Raw genomic sequence first — 15,837 nt, 5'->3', positions numbered from 1 at the left:
GATTGATGTCTAACTGCTCCCCTGCCAGCCTGTTTGCCCCCAACTTCCCTCCTCTGCCAGCCTGGTCACCCCTAACTGCCCTTCCCTGCAGGCCTGATCGCCCCCAACTGCCCTCCCTTGCAGGCCTGGTCCCTCCCAACTGCCCTCCCCTGCTGGCCATCTTGTGGTGGCCATCTTGTGTCCACATGGGGGCAGGATCTTTGACCACATGGGGGAAGCCGTCTTGTGTGTTGGAGTGATGGTCAATCTGCATATTACTCTTTTATTAGATAGGATAGAGGCCTGGTGCATGGGTGGGGGCCAGCTGGTTTGCCCTGAAGGGTGTCCTGGATCAGGGTGGGGGTTCCCTTGGGGCATGGGGTGGCCTGGGTGAGGGGCCTGTGGTGGTTTGCTGGACAGCCATGCCCCCCAGCGACCCAAGCAGAGGCCCTGGTATTTGGGATTTATTTATCTTCTACAATTGAAACTTTGTAGCCTGGAGCAGAGCCAAGCCTTCTGCTCCCTCCGTGGTGGCAGCCATTTCTGTTGGGATTTATCTATCTTCTATAGTTGAAACTTTGTAGCCTTAAGAGGAAGCCTGGGCCGGCCAGGGTGTGTGGAAAGCTTGGCTTCCTCCATCGCCGGGGGCAACCCTAGCTTCCTGCTCTCTCCAGCTCTGTGGCTGCTGTCATTTTTGTTGGGATTTATTTATCTTCTATCATTGAAACTTTGTAGCCTTAAGCGGAGACCTGGGCCCGCCAGGGTGTGTGAAAAGCTTGGCTTCCTCCATCGCCGGGGAAACCCATGCCTCCCTCCTGCTCTCTTTGTGGCCGCAGCCATCTTGGTTGGGGTTAATTTGCATGCTTGCTCCTGATTGGCTAGTGGGCGTGGCTTGTGGGTGTAGCAGAGTGATGGTTAATTTGCATATTATTCTTTTATTAGATAGGATTCCAAAGGCTGATATCATTATGGGAATTTAGACATTGTCTTTTATTGGCCATCTGACAAATATGCTGCTACCCGCCTCCCTTTGTGGTTTACATGTTGCTTCCGAGTACACAGTACTGGCATCCCATTCGGAAGTGGATTGTTGTGCTTTGGTTTATGTTTCATACAACAACTGCCCTGAGCCACTTCTAAGAGAGGATAATAATGACAAATTTGAAATTTTCTCTCCAGGAAAGGAGACTGTGGTGAAAATGTGAGATGACATTTAAGCAACTACCATTAAAGGCCTTTTAATTTCCTGTTGACAAACACGATTTTCCAAATGATTTAGAGTGAAGTTTCTGGGCTGACAGCCATGCAGTCTATCTAGGACTGTGTTTTCTGGTTTTATGAAAGTGCTAATGAAATCTCTCTTTTTCTGTTGCTTATTTTTCAGAGAGAAGCTTACTGCCACAGTGCTATTTGGCTGGGTTCTGATTCCTCAGTTTCTACTCTCACCTTCCTCTAGAGTTCCTTGCCCACATCTCCAAGACCACGCTCTCCTAATCCCAAATGCCACTTTTGGACTAGAGACAGGAGTGCTGTAAGGAGCACTGACTCCCCACTCAGCAGCCTATGTATCATTTCAGGGAAAGCAGCCTAGTTCTTAGGCCCCTGCTCTGTAACCTGGAGTTTTACCTTGTTCAGGTGATTCAGTGTCCTCCTCGGTCTCCACTAACTTTAGTAAATGTTTTCCGGTCTTAGATGCTGCCTATCTTTTTAGCTTGCTTGATATCCAGCCTCTCTTAAGAGTGGATCTCTGTCGAGCTCTTGTTAACATTTCCTCTCTGGCCTCCTATTAAACTCAGAGTCTGGGACTTTCCTGGTGCTCAATGCCTGCTTTTCTGCTTGTCTGGATTTTTACTTTTGTTTTCAATATCATTTAGTACAATGTCATCATTTTCCAGACAAGACAATAAAAATGTAAGAAAGTCTGGAGATTTGTCCAAGGTCTCAACACTAATCACTGGAACCATTGGTTATTAGATGCTTCCTTTCAAGAGATTTTTATTTAATATGTCAAGAAATCTTATAGAAAGTTCTCCCCCAACTTCTTAAAATGTTAAATAAAAGTAAAATACCTATTCTTGTTCAAAGGTATTAGTCTATTGGAGGTATTGTTCATTGTTTTAAGAAACACATTTAAAAAATGCTAACATTGTTTTATCAGTTATCCCATTTCTAAACTGATATTATGATAGACCTCCATTTTATTAAAATGGTCTCTTTCGCTACAGAAGAATTTTTGCTGTAGTATAACAATGAGGATTTTTTCCACTTCAAATACTTGGTTTTTGCTATTCTGGCTTATGAATTCTAGCTGAGAACTTGATCATTTTATTTCTCAATTTCTATGTTTTACCTCCATCCCAATTTTTTTTAAAAAATATATTTTATTGATTTTTTACAGAGAGGAGAGGGACAGAGAGTTAGAAACATCGATGAGAGAGAAACATCGATCAGCTGCCTCTTGCACACCACCCCCCTGGGGATGTGCCCGCAACCAAGGTACATGCCCTTGACTGGAATCGAACCTGGGACCCTTCAGTCCACAGGCCGACGCTCTATCCACTGAGCCAAACCAGTCAGGGCACCTCCATCCCAATTTTAACAGTCCTTTAATTCCTGAGAAAAATCATTCACCATTTTTCCCCTAGGCCTTTACCATATCAATAGGATCTTTTGATAAGTCTATTACAATTGAAAACAACTTATATTAAAATACAAACTCTCAGTGATTTTAAAAAAATCAATACTGTCTTGTGTTTTAAATGCATATATGGGGACTAGAGATATTATGTCTTCTAACAAAGGTTTTCATTTAATAGAATTTATAGTAAGTAAAGCAATAAACCCCTATCACTATGGATAATCTAATAGAAAATGGAAATAACAAGACATTACAATGAGATCAGATGTGCTGAGAATCTGCGTTGTATTTTATCCGCCCATCCCTCCTGCTTTCTTCTGGAATGCTAATAGATCTTCCTTATGTGCCACTAACCTGGTCACTATCACACCTGCTCTATACAACACCTTTTAGTTCATAACTCTGTGTTCCTTTTATGTCCCAATCATTTGGATGTGACTCTGTGGCCATATGCACAGTATCAGGACGGACCAATCTCAGAGGCATCTGACTTTTACCTGACTGTAACTTTGTCTTTCAGGAACTAACTGCAGTCAAAGACAAGGCCAATTTTTAGCTGTTGTTTGTTTTCTTGTTTAAGAATGTCTTACCTATGCAACCCTACCCAAAAGCCTTAAAGCTATATTTTCTTCTCAAAGTCTTAAAATTTAGAAGTTTTGCCATTCATAGCTATATCACTAAACCATTTTGAATTGTGTGTGTGACAATAAAGTGCAATAGGCTTTTTTTTTCTTCCGATAACTAGTTTTATCAGCATATCAAAGAGACCAGCCCACTCTTTCCTCACTGGTCCTCATTGCCAGCCCAATTATACATGAAGTTTCCATTTCTATGTGAGTCTCTACCTGGATATTCCATTCTGTTCTGTTGGTTTCCCCAAAGTAACACTATTACTTTACCTTCTTTATCATTGCTTTAGACTAAATTGATATATTATTCTACTATTATTTCAGGAGTATCTTGACTTTTCTTAGTTTTTATCCTTCCAAATATATTTTAAAATCAATTTTTCAATTTTGTTTGCTATATCAATATCAAACAAATTATAGGAAAATCTCTTTGATTCTTTGTAAAATTTGAATTCTTATGACAAATTTTATTGCTCCTGTATTCTTGATGACATCAGTACACTGCTAGAGATAAAAATTTACAGGGGAGAGAGTCTCATTGCCCCAGTTAAGGTCAAATGGCTGCTTCAGCCACGGTGGTAGTCATGGGGGGTGGGGGGGCATGGTCCCATGATTGCCCTTTCCCAGAAACTCCTAAAGTAGAGAAGCAGTAGATGTCCAAAGGACAGAGTGCGAGGCAAATAAAATATATCAATTGTTTGTTCCAGTGGACTGGTCTGATCCTAACCTTGCCTTGAAACCCTGTCTTTTGGAATGAATACTTATGCCATAGAGCTTTTGTAAAACCCTAAAAGTAAAACATATTTGGTTTTGTCAAAATTATAGATCTTTCAGTTATATAGGTAAATTTTGCTACATGTTTTAAATACCTAATTTTACAGGTATAGAAAATGAGGTTCTTTAAGGAATATAAAGGGTTTCCTTTGCATTATATCACACAAATGAATATAGGACCATATATGTAGGCCTGTCTTCTGGAAGTGTTCCTTTATATGCTTTAATAATTAGAGTGTTCTTTAACTAGCTTATATAGGAAGTAATTTTGGATCCTCATCCATATATAGCGCTTACGCACAGCACATTTCAGAAAGCCTGACTTACACCTACCTGCCTTATCTGATGTTTGCATCTGTAAGGCCCCTGAGCTGTCACAATGACAATGTTATTTAAACTTAACGGCAAATGGAAAGTCACAGGCCCCCAGAAAATAAACTTTCTCCCATACTGCTCAGGAAAAACTTCAGGTCAAGACACTGGAAAGAAAGTTGCTGCCAAGGTGAGATTGTGATCCACAACAGATTGTGTTCCCCAAAGTTACCAAGGGCTGAAACCATTACCAATGTGAATTACTCATTTGCTTGGCCAGGGTTTGATGATCGAAGGAAATTCTTTATTTCTAGGTCTCTCTCTCATTCTCACTTTTCCTTCCCCTTGCACCTCCAGTTGGATGTAGTAGTGCCGAAGTGGCAGGCAGCTGGGGAGGAGCCCGAGCTGGGGCCCCGTTGCGCCACTCCTGCTCATCCCGGCCCTGTTGTGCCTGCCTCTGCTGCAGTTTGGTAGTGCTTCCACAGAGGCGGGAGAGGCTCCTGCCACTGCAGCTGTGCTCGACAGCCATGAGCCCAGTGTCTGGTGCCCAATAGTCAGCTGAGCAGTGCTCCCCCTGTGGGAGCATACTGACCAAAAGGGGGCAGCTCCTGCCTTGAGCGTCTGCCCCCTGGTGGTCAGTGTGCATCATAGTGACTGGTCGACTGGTCATTGGGTCACTTAGGCATATATATATATATATATATATATATATATATATATATATATATAATTATTATTATTATTATTATAGTGGTGGCTAATGAATTCACTCCCAATTCCCCACTCCTCTCTCTTCCTCTTTCTCTTCCTCTGTCTTTCCCAGTGTGTCTCATCTTTGATCCTGGTCCCTTTGGTATACCAGTTGTCCACTAGATAGTAACATAAATCTCAGGTGATCTACATTTGAAGTTTATCACAACAAAGAAAAGGAACCCATATAAAAGGATTTGAGTAGGCGATTCTTGTTAGCAATGCCTCTTCTCTAGCAGGCATTTCTGAAATATTTTAATTATTCACTTGTATATGTCACTATCATTGTGAGTAATTTTTACACCACCACATATGACAAATCAAGGTATATAAAAAATGGTATTGCGGGTAACTCTGACTTGTAAGCCATTTATCATTCCAAACATATTATGGGATTTTCCAGGAGATAATCAATAATGAGAGGAATCTCAAAAAACCTAAACCCCTATATGGTATATATAGCATCTTTTCTTCCCCTTGGTCTCTTGTTTATTCTTTCCTTTCTTACTCACTTTCTCCCCAGCCTGCAGCCTGTCTACTAAGGAGCAGTTTGCCAGGCATAGAGTTACCATTCCTTTTTCTCCTTTACCATGTAAATGTCAGCAGAAAATATTCCAAATTCCAGATACAATATAATCATAATACTACCACTGTGCTTCTGGATGAATTAATCATAATGAATGAAATTTTTCTTGATTTTTGTATTCCAAGCCTGGAAGCATAATTCAATTTCATCTTTGACTTCTGTAGCCTGAAGCAACCACTTAAAACTCAGCTGTCATAAAGCTTTTGGAGAGAGATCAAAAAACATTAAATAAAAAAAAGATCTAACTTGCACAAAGGCATAAGTAGAAAAATATATCAAAAGAAGAGCATGTATATATGTATAAAAGAAGGGCACAATAAAATATTGTTTGTTTTCAAATATGAAAATAAAATGTGATAACACTGCCTTAAAGAAATTTTTTACCTCCCAAACCATCTGGAAATAGTGTTAGACATAGACAAAACACACATTGAAACACTGAATGGGGACATTGAAAGCCTCAGTGAAAACTAAACTAATTTGAAATCTATCAGAACTTGCTTTCACCTTTAGAACTAGTAAGTCACTATGAAAACTTCTAAGTTATTCCTCTTGAAATCATATAACTATAACATGAACTTTTTGTTCTCTTTGTTTCTAATATAAGCCCTTTCCCCTTAGGGGCCCTCTATGTATGAAGTCAAATTGCTTGCAGTTTAATTTGTAATATGTAATACTTATTGTTTTCATTCATTGTCAAAATAAAGATAAAGGAAAATATAAGAATCTTCTGTAATCCCAGCATCTAGAGATATCAGCTAATGTTTGGTGTATATAATTTCACTAGAGGCCCGGTGCATGGATTCATCCATGGCTGGGGTCCCTCATCCTGGCCTATGCCCTCTCACAATCCAGGACCCTGGGGGAGATCGGGCCGAAACCGGCAGTCCAACATCCTCCAAGGGATGTAGCAGTGCTAAAGTGGCAGGCAGCCAGGGAGGAGCATGAGCCCGGGCTGATGCTGTGCCACTCCCACTCATCCCAGCCCCACTGTGCCTACCACCACAGCTGGCTCGCCAGCCATGAGCCTGGCTTCTGGCTGAGCGGTGCTCCCCCTGTGGGAGCGCACTGACCACCAGGGGACAGCTTCTGCATTGAGCGTCTGCCCCCTGTTGGTCAGTGTGCATCATAATGACCGGTCATTCTGGTTGTTCAGTCATAATGGTTGCTTAAGCTTTTATATATATAGATTATTTGTTCCCTGAGTTGTGTGTGTGTGCATGTGACAAAATTGGATCATATAATACATACACATTGTATTTATGTTTAAGAAGATATCAGGAGAATCCTTCTTTGTCATAATGTTCAGCTTTCTCTAATTAATGGCTACATATTTCAAAGGACTGAAAACTGAAATATGCTCAGAAAGAAATAGATACTATTGATGGACATCTAGCAGAGAAGAGGGTACTGGAATAGCCTCAGGGATGAGCTCAGTTTGTGCTTGCCCTTTGAGAATATACCTTAGATCTCTAATATTCTTTGAATGACAGCTATGAGATCTTCTGTGTGTGTGCATGTACGTGTGTGTGTGGTAGAACCATTTTAATATAATTATACATATCTGCCAAGTCCAGAAAGAAAAAGTTTATGCATATATAACTTTTCCAGTTAACATTGATCTCAATTTATAAATTCATCAGGGTCAGAGCAATTGACCAATGTATCTTTACTGCTAGGCTTACTAACAGTAAATGACAGATGAATTAGTGTACTTTCATTTCTCTTCTCTCACTCTTCTTGTCCAGACATTTTGTTGTAAAGTTTCAGTACAGCTCCCCTCCAGCCAAAGGTAATCTTTTTAGATAAGTATTCAGTTGCTTTGAATTTTGCTTATAGTTATAACCTATTTAATCACAGAAGAACCCCTGTAGAGGTGGAGTTCAAGGTTGCATACAATAACAGGAGATCACAGTTTTGAAGCCTAGCACAGATTAAAAACCACTGATGTACCATTTATATAAGACACACACTGATTGTCTCTTAAATTACATATTGCTCCTTATGAATATTATTTTTTTAAATAAAGTAGTGCATCTAGGACAATCAGTCGCACAATTCACACCATCCTGAAAAAATTTTCAGTGCCAACTCACAATTGGTCATAAAATGTGAGTGAGTTTGAGACACGGTCCATTCCTAAGAGTCAACCAAGGATTGGCTAAACCACTGGAATACCTCTGCTTAAGAAGGCTATGTCCTTCCCTCCTTTACTTCACTATTTAGTTTTGCTTATTTTGGTGATGTTTGGTTGCACATGGCTAGAATGCTTTTGATCACTTTGAGTACCAAGAAGACCAATGATCTAAAACTATGACAGGATCTTAGATTGGTTTGTCCATTTCAGGTTGCTGGTCAGTGGGCCCCTCTAAGGACCTTCATATTTCTTTCTATGCCTCCTGTAACATGAGGCATAGATGATGATAAATCAGAAGATGAGTCTGAGTTCATCTCATCTAACTCTTTTAACCAATACCTGGCTAAAACTGGAATGTCCAGCCCAGTATAATTAAAAATCACCCACAAAAAGAGGTTCTACAGGTCTTCACAAAACCTGGAATTTCCATAAGGATGTCTGATCTTTATAATCCAAGCAGTCAGCATTGAAGTTACGCTTCTAAGAAGCAGTTTGGTCTTTATAATCGAAGTAATAAGTGGTTAACTTAAAACCTAAGCTTGAAGATCCATATCCCTGGGTGGGAAGAGAAGCTGGGAACTGATTGAGATGGCTGGTAATTGCATTGGTACCCATAAGTCTGAGTGTGGCCCCTGGTCTGGGAAGCTGGTGATACATAGGGGTCAAATAAGATCCATAGTCCATTCCCTCAAAGTAGCAAGTTGGGCCAGCATATCCTTGACTATAACCTGAAGCCTGAGTATAGGTCATGGGATAGGACCTCTGCATGCAGGAAGAGGAGGTGGACACGGGATCTGACAGTGGGGATATGGAGGCTGGGCTCCAGATAGACACAGGAGCACTGCTGCTGGAAATGGCTGGCACTGCGGGGAGTGAATTGGCCACTTGTTCCACTCTCTGAACTCACTTCCCGAGCTGGAGATACCTTTTGTTTGTAGGCCTCACTTTGTTTTGACCTCCATTCTATTGTTGCTGCTGCTGTTGGTGGCACTTAGCTCTTTGATTCTTAAACCACTACCGGCACCCTGGACTCAGGCAAGTTGATTTTCAGTGCCACCTCCACCCGCATGAAGACACCTGGGTACCAGGTCTTAGCAAACAGTGCTTCCAGCACGTTGTCATCTCCCCGCACTGTTTCTGTGGGGTGGCTGTGGGACAAGAAGCCCAGGGCCCCGGATAGCCCTCCGAGTGGTGCAGCAAATCCATGCCCAAAGTGGTCAGATTCAGTCCATTGACTGGGTAAGGTGGTTGCTTAAGATAAGACACCATGCTAAGGTTGTTAGGAGGCACAAAGTCAGCCCAAATCAGGGGTGCCCAGCCAGAAGGTCCTGCTTCGACTGGGATGGACAGATTCAGGGTCCTTGGTGGGAGGGTTTGGAGTGGTGGAACTTACAGCCACGTGGGAGGTTAGAAAAAAAATAAAATTATCCTTCAAAATTCCAAATAGCCAGCTAGCAAAGTAGACGTAATGAGGGCTGCTCTAGCAATTTTTATTTTTAATAACAGTGGAGGTTGAGTTGGAGCTGAGGTCGGTTCTGCTCTCAAAGAGCTTTGCTCTGAAATCTTAAACTTTATGCTCATTCACCATGATTATAAGTCTCTGAACACTAGAAAATGGTAAGCCTATTTTTTTCTGGGAAAATGGTTCCACTCTGAGGAGGCTTTTTCTGTATCCTCTAAGGAGCTATTTCTGTATTCTTCACCACCTTGCTGCTGACACAAGTTAGACATAGCTTTCAATGTTACTCATAGTATCCACCCAATCATAGGCATCCATTCCATTGGGACATGACAGGAGCCTAGTGATTTAAAAGAACATTTCCATGCTTTTTAGTGGCAAAATCTAGAGAAAGGCAGCAATAAAGCAGCTGACAATACACAAAAAACACATTGAACAGTCAATACCTTCTATTCACCCATAGAATAATTCCTGGGCAGAATTAGCAGGGAGGAGTCAAGAAGGAGCGGAGCTCATGCAAGTCTAAATCCACAACAAAAGAGATGATGCAAAGAAGCCTGAGCAAGAGGGATGGGAATAATTATTTGATCAGGACTATGAAAATATAACACAAAAGCCACAGGAATCTATTGAGGTTGAAGGGGAGAAGGTGTAAAAGAACCAAATGTGTTACATTACAGGAACAGGCCTCAATCCAGAGACGAAAGGTGCTTTGGTGGTAACTGAGGACCCCCAGTGAAGCAAATCCACTTAATCTTTGATCACCTCTAGCCACAGTACACTAACTGTGGGTTTAATTTTAGGTTGAGTCTACGACCTCAGGAAAATATTTGTTTTAAATGTTCACCCCATAGAGATTTTTAATAATTATTTTATAAAATGCTATTAGCATTGCTTAAACCCATTCTCCACTAATGCCAGGTACACAAAACACTATATATAGTAGACATTTATTTACTCATACTTCTTAAAAAATGGAAAACTAAATATCATACTAGTTATAGTTACATATGTGTCCAATTTTCCAAGAAAAAAAAATCCTACTGGTTTGTAAATTGGGAAACAACCATTGTGATGACATTTCCCACCCATCCACCCCGAAGTAGCTGTGAACCAACTCATTGTTCATTTGATGTGGCAATTTTCACAATACAGAATCCCATGGAAATCTGGAACTGATTTCCAGGGATACCCACCTTATGACTCCATGAATCTCTAAACAAGTCCCAAAGGACACTGTTAAGGATTAGAAAAGTCTTCCTCTGCCTCAGGATACCATTATTTATTTACACAGAGGTTTCTATCTATTTCCAGTAGAAAATAGCAGCCAACAGGGCTGTTGAGTGACAGACCTTGTCCTATGCAAGGTCTTTCTGCTATAGCACTTTTGTAAGCATTTCTGAGAGATAACTGAACAGGAGACCCATGATGAATGTTTGGTAGGAGCTCTAGCTCTGTGTTCCCATAAGACTCAGCAACAATGTCAGGTGACAGAAATCTACTCTAGTCTCACACATGGTTGCAGGATCCACTTCCCTTTCCCCAGGAATAAACCTACAGAGTGCTCTCTTTTTGGACTTTCTAGAGAACTGGACTTTTTTTATTATATTTCTTTTGAAATGGTATTTCACCTGTCTAAGTTCTTCAAGGACAGGTGCCACAGCATACGTTTTCCAGCTACAGTGGTTGGCGTGGGCCAAATGACTTACAATGCACTCATTGTGATTACTCAATGATGATAAGACTTAGTGCAATGCCTCCCTTCAGCATCCCTTTCTCTGTCCATCCTGGGAAAAGCAATACTTGTTAGATGCTAGATAATTTCTTTACTGTTTCTGTCAGGTATCATTCACTGGGGGACAGTAATGTGCCTTATGGAGATATGGTAAATTGCCTGTTTCATGGCACTAATCTGAAAGCATCCTTGAATTCAATTCAACAGCCTGACTGCCAGATGGCTCTTGAAACCATGTAAAAAAAAAAAAAAAGAATGGGGTTCTTATCTGGGAAGTGCCATACTGTAAAACTATAAGGATGGAATGCTGACTGACTGACTGATGGACAGATAATGTTAAAACAGGAAAAGCAAAAATAGATTTGCTGGGAGGGAAAAAAAAAATCACTTAATTTATCAAATTTGCCTACTTGTATGCTTCCTAGATTTTTTAATAGAATTTATCCATTTCTGTTAAAAGGATAAATGGTCTTACCCAAACATAATTATAAAGTAGTTGAATCTACCTCTGTCACTCATTCCTTTTCTAACCCCTCTCCTACTCACAGAAGCCACTTGTCCGCACCATGTTGCTTGTGGTCCTCCCATTTTACCTATGCCTCCCCCAGTTAAGTATCATTTGAGAGACAAATATGATACTTTCATTCACATGGAATATAACATCTCCACCAGAATGTGAGCTTTGCAGAGCAGATAGTTTTGTGGTTTTGTGTTTTGTTTTGGTTTTTTTTTTTTTCTTTTTTTTTGGTCTGTTTTGTTCATTGGTGGATCCCAAGCACCTAGACAGGACCTGGCATATAGTAAATACTCAATAAATACTTATTGTTGAATGATAAGACTCAATGCTTTTCTAGATCTAGAAGTAAATGCAGTTTTTATTATATATACTCGTGTGTGTGAGCGTGCATGTGTATGTTTACGGAGGAGAGAAAGAGATCAAGTGTGCTAAGAAGCTGAAGGTTTCAATATCTTGAATTTCATACCTTTAGAAGTAAGGGCAATATGTACAAGACAAAACTGTGGAAATCCTCTCTTCTATAGCCTCTTCTCCTGCTACTCTTGAATGGGGAGAAGGCTGCCTTAAGGGCACCCTTGTGAGAAGGTGAGGCTATGGTGAGAAGCTACAAGGCAACCAACATTGTTATGGGCTTGTTCACACCCAATAAAGAAGATGATGCCTGAGATTATGTCAAAGGCTGAACTTCATCTTCAGTATACATGGCCCAGTAGAGCCAGAAGCCCAACGCCAATCACATGGAGAATAAAAAATAGTTTTTCTGGAAAAATTCTTTGGTACCACCTAGAACTTAATTCTGACATTGCCTAACTCTTCTTGGTTCCTGAGTCAGTTTCCCTCTGAACTTTGGATTTCTAGAACAACACTGGATAGAGCAGACCAATTTTCTATGACTCCCCTTTCTCTTCTTATGTCTTTGCTTCCCAGATTACAAATGTAACCTGACCCTGGTCATACAGGTGTCATTTTATTATAATTACTAAAGACCCAGTGCACAAAATCATGTGAAACCCAGACCTGCCATGCCAGTGGGACCCCAGACCTACTGTGAGCGAGTAGCTCGCCGCTTCATGCCACTGCGCCACATGAACCCCGCCTCACCGTGTGAGCCGCAAGCCACTCCAAGCCCCGTGAGCCGTGAGCCCCACCCTGCTGCCACAAGTGGCTCTCGGGCCGGGGGGAGGGACTGAGAGGTGCTCCATGCACCTCCTGGTGACCGGTCGTTTGGTCGTTCCTGTGTTCCGGCCACTGTCCTTTTATAATATAGATTTGTAAGATTATTAATGATTTCAATGTAAAAGGAAAAGACAGGTAAACAAAAGTTACCATAATAAAAATTAATGCAACAAAAAATTTACGAAAGACTTATAAGAACAATTCATAGTATGTCCTCTCTTTTGTAGAATCTTTTCCAATTCCCACAACAGAGTATGGCTTTGTCTACCCAGCATCGCTTATCTTGGGTAATTGAACAATCTTTGCCCCTTCTTTTGGGGGAGCTGCCCCTCCCATACAAAAGACTCAGAATAATACATATAGTTACTGCTTAAGTCCCTAATATGACCCCAGCAAACCCCAACACAGCACTTCCCAGAGGGAATCTGTTCATTTACTCTTTAGATTCCCTGCATAGGAGCTTTTCTACAAGCTGGGAATTGGTTTTATCTTTGTTGCCTTAGTACAGGGGTGGGGAACCTTTTTTCTGCCAGGGGCCATTTGGATATTTATAACATCATTTGCAGGCCATACAAAATTAACAACTTAAAAATTAGCGTGCTATATTTGATCAAACATTTTATTAACTCACCCCTAATGCCTTGGCAGGGGCAGACTAAATGATTTTTTGGGCCTTATACAGCCCACGGGCTGGACGTTCCCCACCCTTGCCTTAGTGCTTACTACAGTGCCTGGCACATAGTAAGCAAATGTCAATAAACATTTGTTAAATAAATGAATGAATTCAGAGAGGGTCCCATTACTTAAAAAAGATGGTGTGATGTTGTTAAGTTCTAGGGAGAAAGCAGAATTTTATTCTTAATTTTTAACTTCCTTGGCAAGAAGAATGATTTCCAAACAAAGTGGTAGATATACATTATAGAGTACTGGTTCTCAAAATGTGATCACTGGACTAGCAGCATCAGCATTACCTGGGAACTTGGTAAAAATGCAAATTCTTGGGCCCCAACTCATTCTATTGAATCAGAAACTTGGGGGAAGAGCCTAGAAAAGTGTGCTTTAAAAAGCTCTGCAGATGATTCTTAGGATGCTAATTTGATGATCAGTGGTCTCAAGAAGTAACAGAAGCAGTAAAAGAATATAGCTCTCTCCATTTTGATAAGCAAATATAACTACTCCAAGATACTTTATTTTCCAAGGTAGTGAAAGAACTTGCTGGTATGAACTTCAAGCCAGCATTAATTTTGGGGGGACATAGAAAATAAGAGAGAGCCCTAAAGGGTATTTTAAAAGAAGGATGGAGGAGATAATTTTCTGAAATTACATACAATCTGAGGTTGATTTCTGGCAAAATTTTGAAGTTGTTTGCTAAACAGATGATGTATGAGCATTTGGAAAATGATGCAAGGATCACTAGAACTCAACTTGGATTAACTAGGAAAACTGATGCCTCAGTCATTATTTATCCTGTATTAAAATATACTTTTATTGATTTCAGAGAGGAAGGGAGAGGGAGAGAGAGATAGAAACATCAATGATGAGTGAGAATCATTGATTGGCTGCCTCCTGCACAACCAACACTGGGGATTGAGCCCGCAACCCAGGTATGCGCCCTTGGCCAGAATCAAACCTGGGACCCTTCAGTTCGCAGGCCAACTCTGTATCCATTGAGCCAAACGGACTAGGGCTATCCTGTTTTAATAGGGTAAAATACATTGTTAGTTTACAGACCAATTTTTTTTTTTAGCAGTAGGTATGCCAAATAATAAGATGATTATTGTCCCTCTTATCACACTTTATTTTAATCTTTTTTGTTGCACATCCCTCTTCTCTATGACACTCTAGGCTTCTTTGTAGCCTCAATGCTAGCACAATTTCTGGTACATAATTTCACATTCAGAATGTCTAAATAAATTGAATCAGGAGATATCCTTAGATAGAAGATAAAAAGAATATGGGCTGGATAATAATAAATGTAACTGGATTTGAAGCTGATTAAACAATAATAACCAAGAGTATTAATAAATATAATTTTATATTTGGCACCTAGTTAGTATTTGATAAATAATTGTTGAATGAAATTATGTCAACATGAAGCCAGTTGAGTGCCACAACAATTTTTGGACAGGTATTACTCAGTATTTATACTGTAACCTAGTTATAGATGACCAACTTCTCCAACAGCTTAATGCAAGTTATTTGCAAACAACAGAATAACAATTCGTATTTATCTCAACATCCTTGAATGCTAGTAGAAAACCAAGCAGGTAAAATTGGATAAGGATATATGTAAATAGGTTTTTGGGACAATTTGGCTCAGTAACAAATGTAAAATACCAGGTGGCAGTTATAGACATTTGCCATTTTGCCTTCTATTATTGATTCTCTATGGGAACTATCCCTTTCCACTCTCACTTAATGTGGTTAGGGTGGGGCTGAGTCCACCCCTCAATTTCGGGATTGACTAAAACTTGGGCCTTACCCATCAGAACACTCCAGCCTCCCAGCTTCTATATTTGGATCAGGAATAGGCACGTGACCTAAGCCAGGCCAGTGAGAATTTGGCTGGGATTTTTAATGAAACTGTATCAACCATCATGGTGCCCTAGGTTGGAAAGGACAAAGGACTAAAGTTCAATTTTTCATAATGATCACCATGCCCTGCTACTAGTTGTACATTCTTTTCTTTTGGGATGATGTGCCCAGGGATGCTCATCTAACAGTGGCAGAGGTTCTTAAGCTCATTTCCTAATAAAACCATCCCTTAGCCCTTTTTAGATACAAATGTATGTGACTCTAAGGGTAAAGGGAAAAAAGTATTGGGAGGTGTGTGTGTGTGTGTGTGCGCGTGTGTGTGTGTGTGTGTGTGTAGAGAGAGAGAAAAATTGAGAGATCACTTATGCCATCATATGACCACCTAAAACCAGGCATGTCTGGAATCTTTCCCTGGACATTTCATTTACACACAGAGCCTTCATAGAATTGCAAAGGGTGTGTACTGCACAGCCAGCACAATTATATGTGGCAATCCTAACTATATAAGACAATAAATTGTCCTTATAAGACAATAAATTGTCCTTTTTTTCTTTGACAACATGTAAAGTTATAGTGTGTCTAAGAAATGAGGCTCATTACAATGCCTTGC

The 15,837-nt window shown here is 40.4% G+C and overlaps 1 pseudogene across 1 annotated transcript; it reads right to left on the bottom strand.

Moving 5' to 3' along the window:
* Window positions 1-8,213: 8,213 nt before the first annotated feature.
* LOC308246370 (homeobox protein OTX2-like) lies at window positions 8,214-9,074 on the bottom strand (annotated as a pseudogene). The gene has a single exon. The product of its transcript is annotated as a homeobox protein OTX2-like (transcript).
* Between the last annotated feature and the right edge of the window lie 6,763 nt (window positions 9,075-15,837).

The sequence above is a fragment of the Plecotus auritus genome (genome assembly GCF_963455305.1).
Source record: "Plecotus auritus genome assembly, chromosome: 4".
In the NCBI taxonomy this organism is placed as follows: domain Eukaryota; kingdom Metazoa; phylum Chordata; class Mammalia; order Chiroptera; family Vespertilionidae; genus Plecotus; species Plecotus auritus.
Note: the sequence above shows the minus strand (reverse complement) of the source record. Positions and strands in the feature narration are given on the sequence as shown.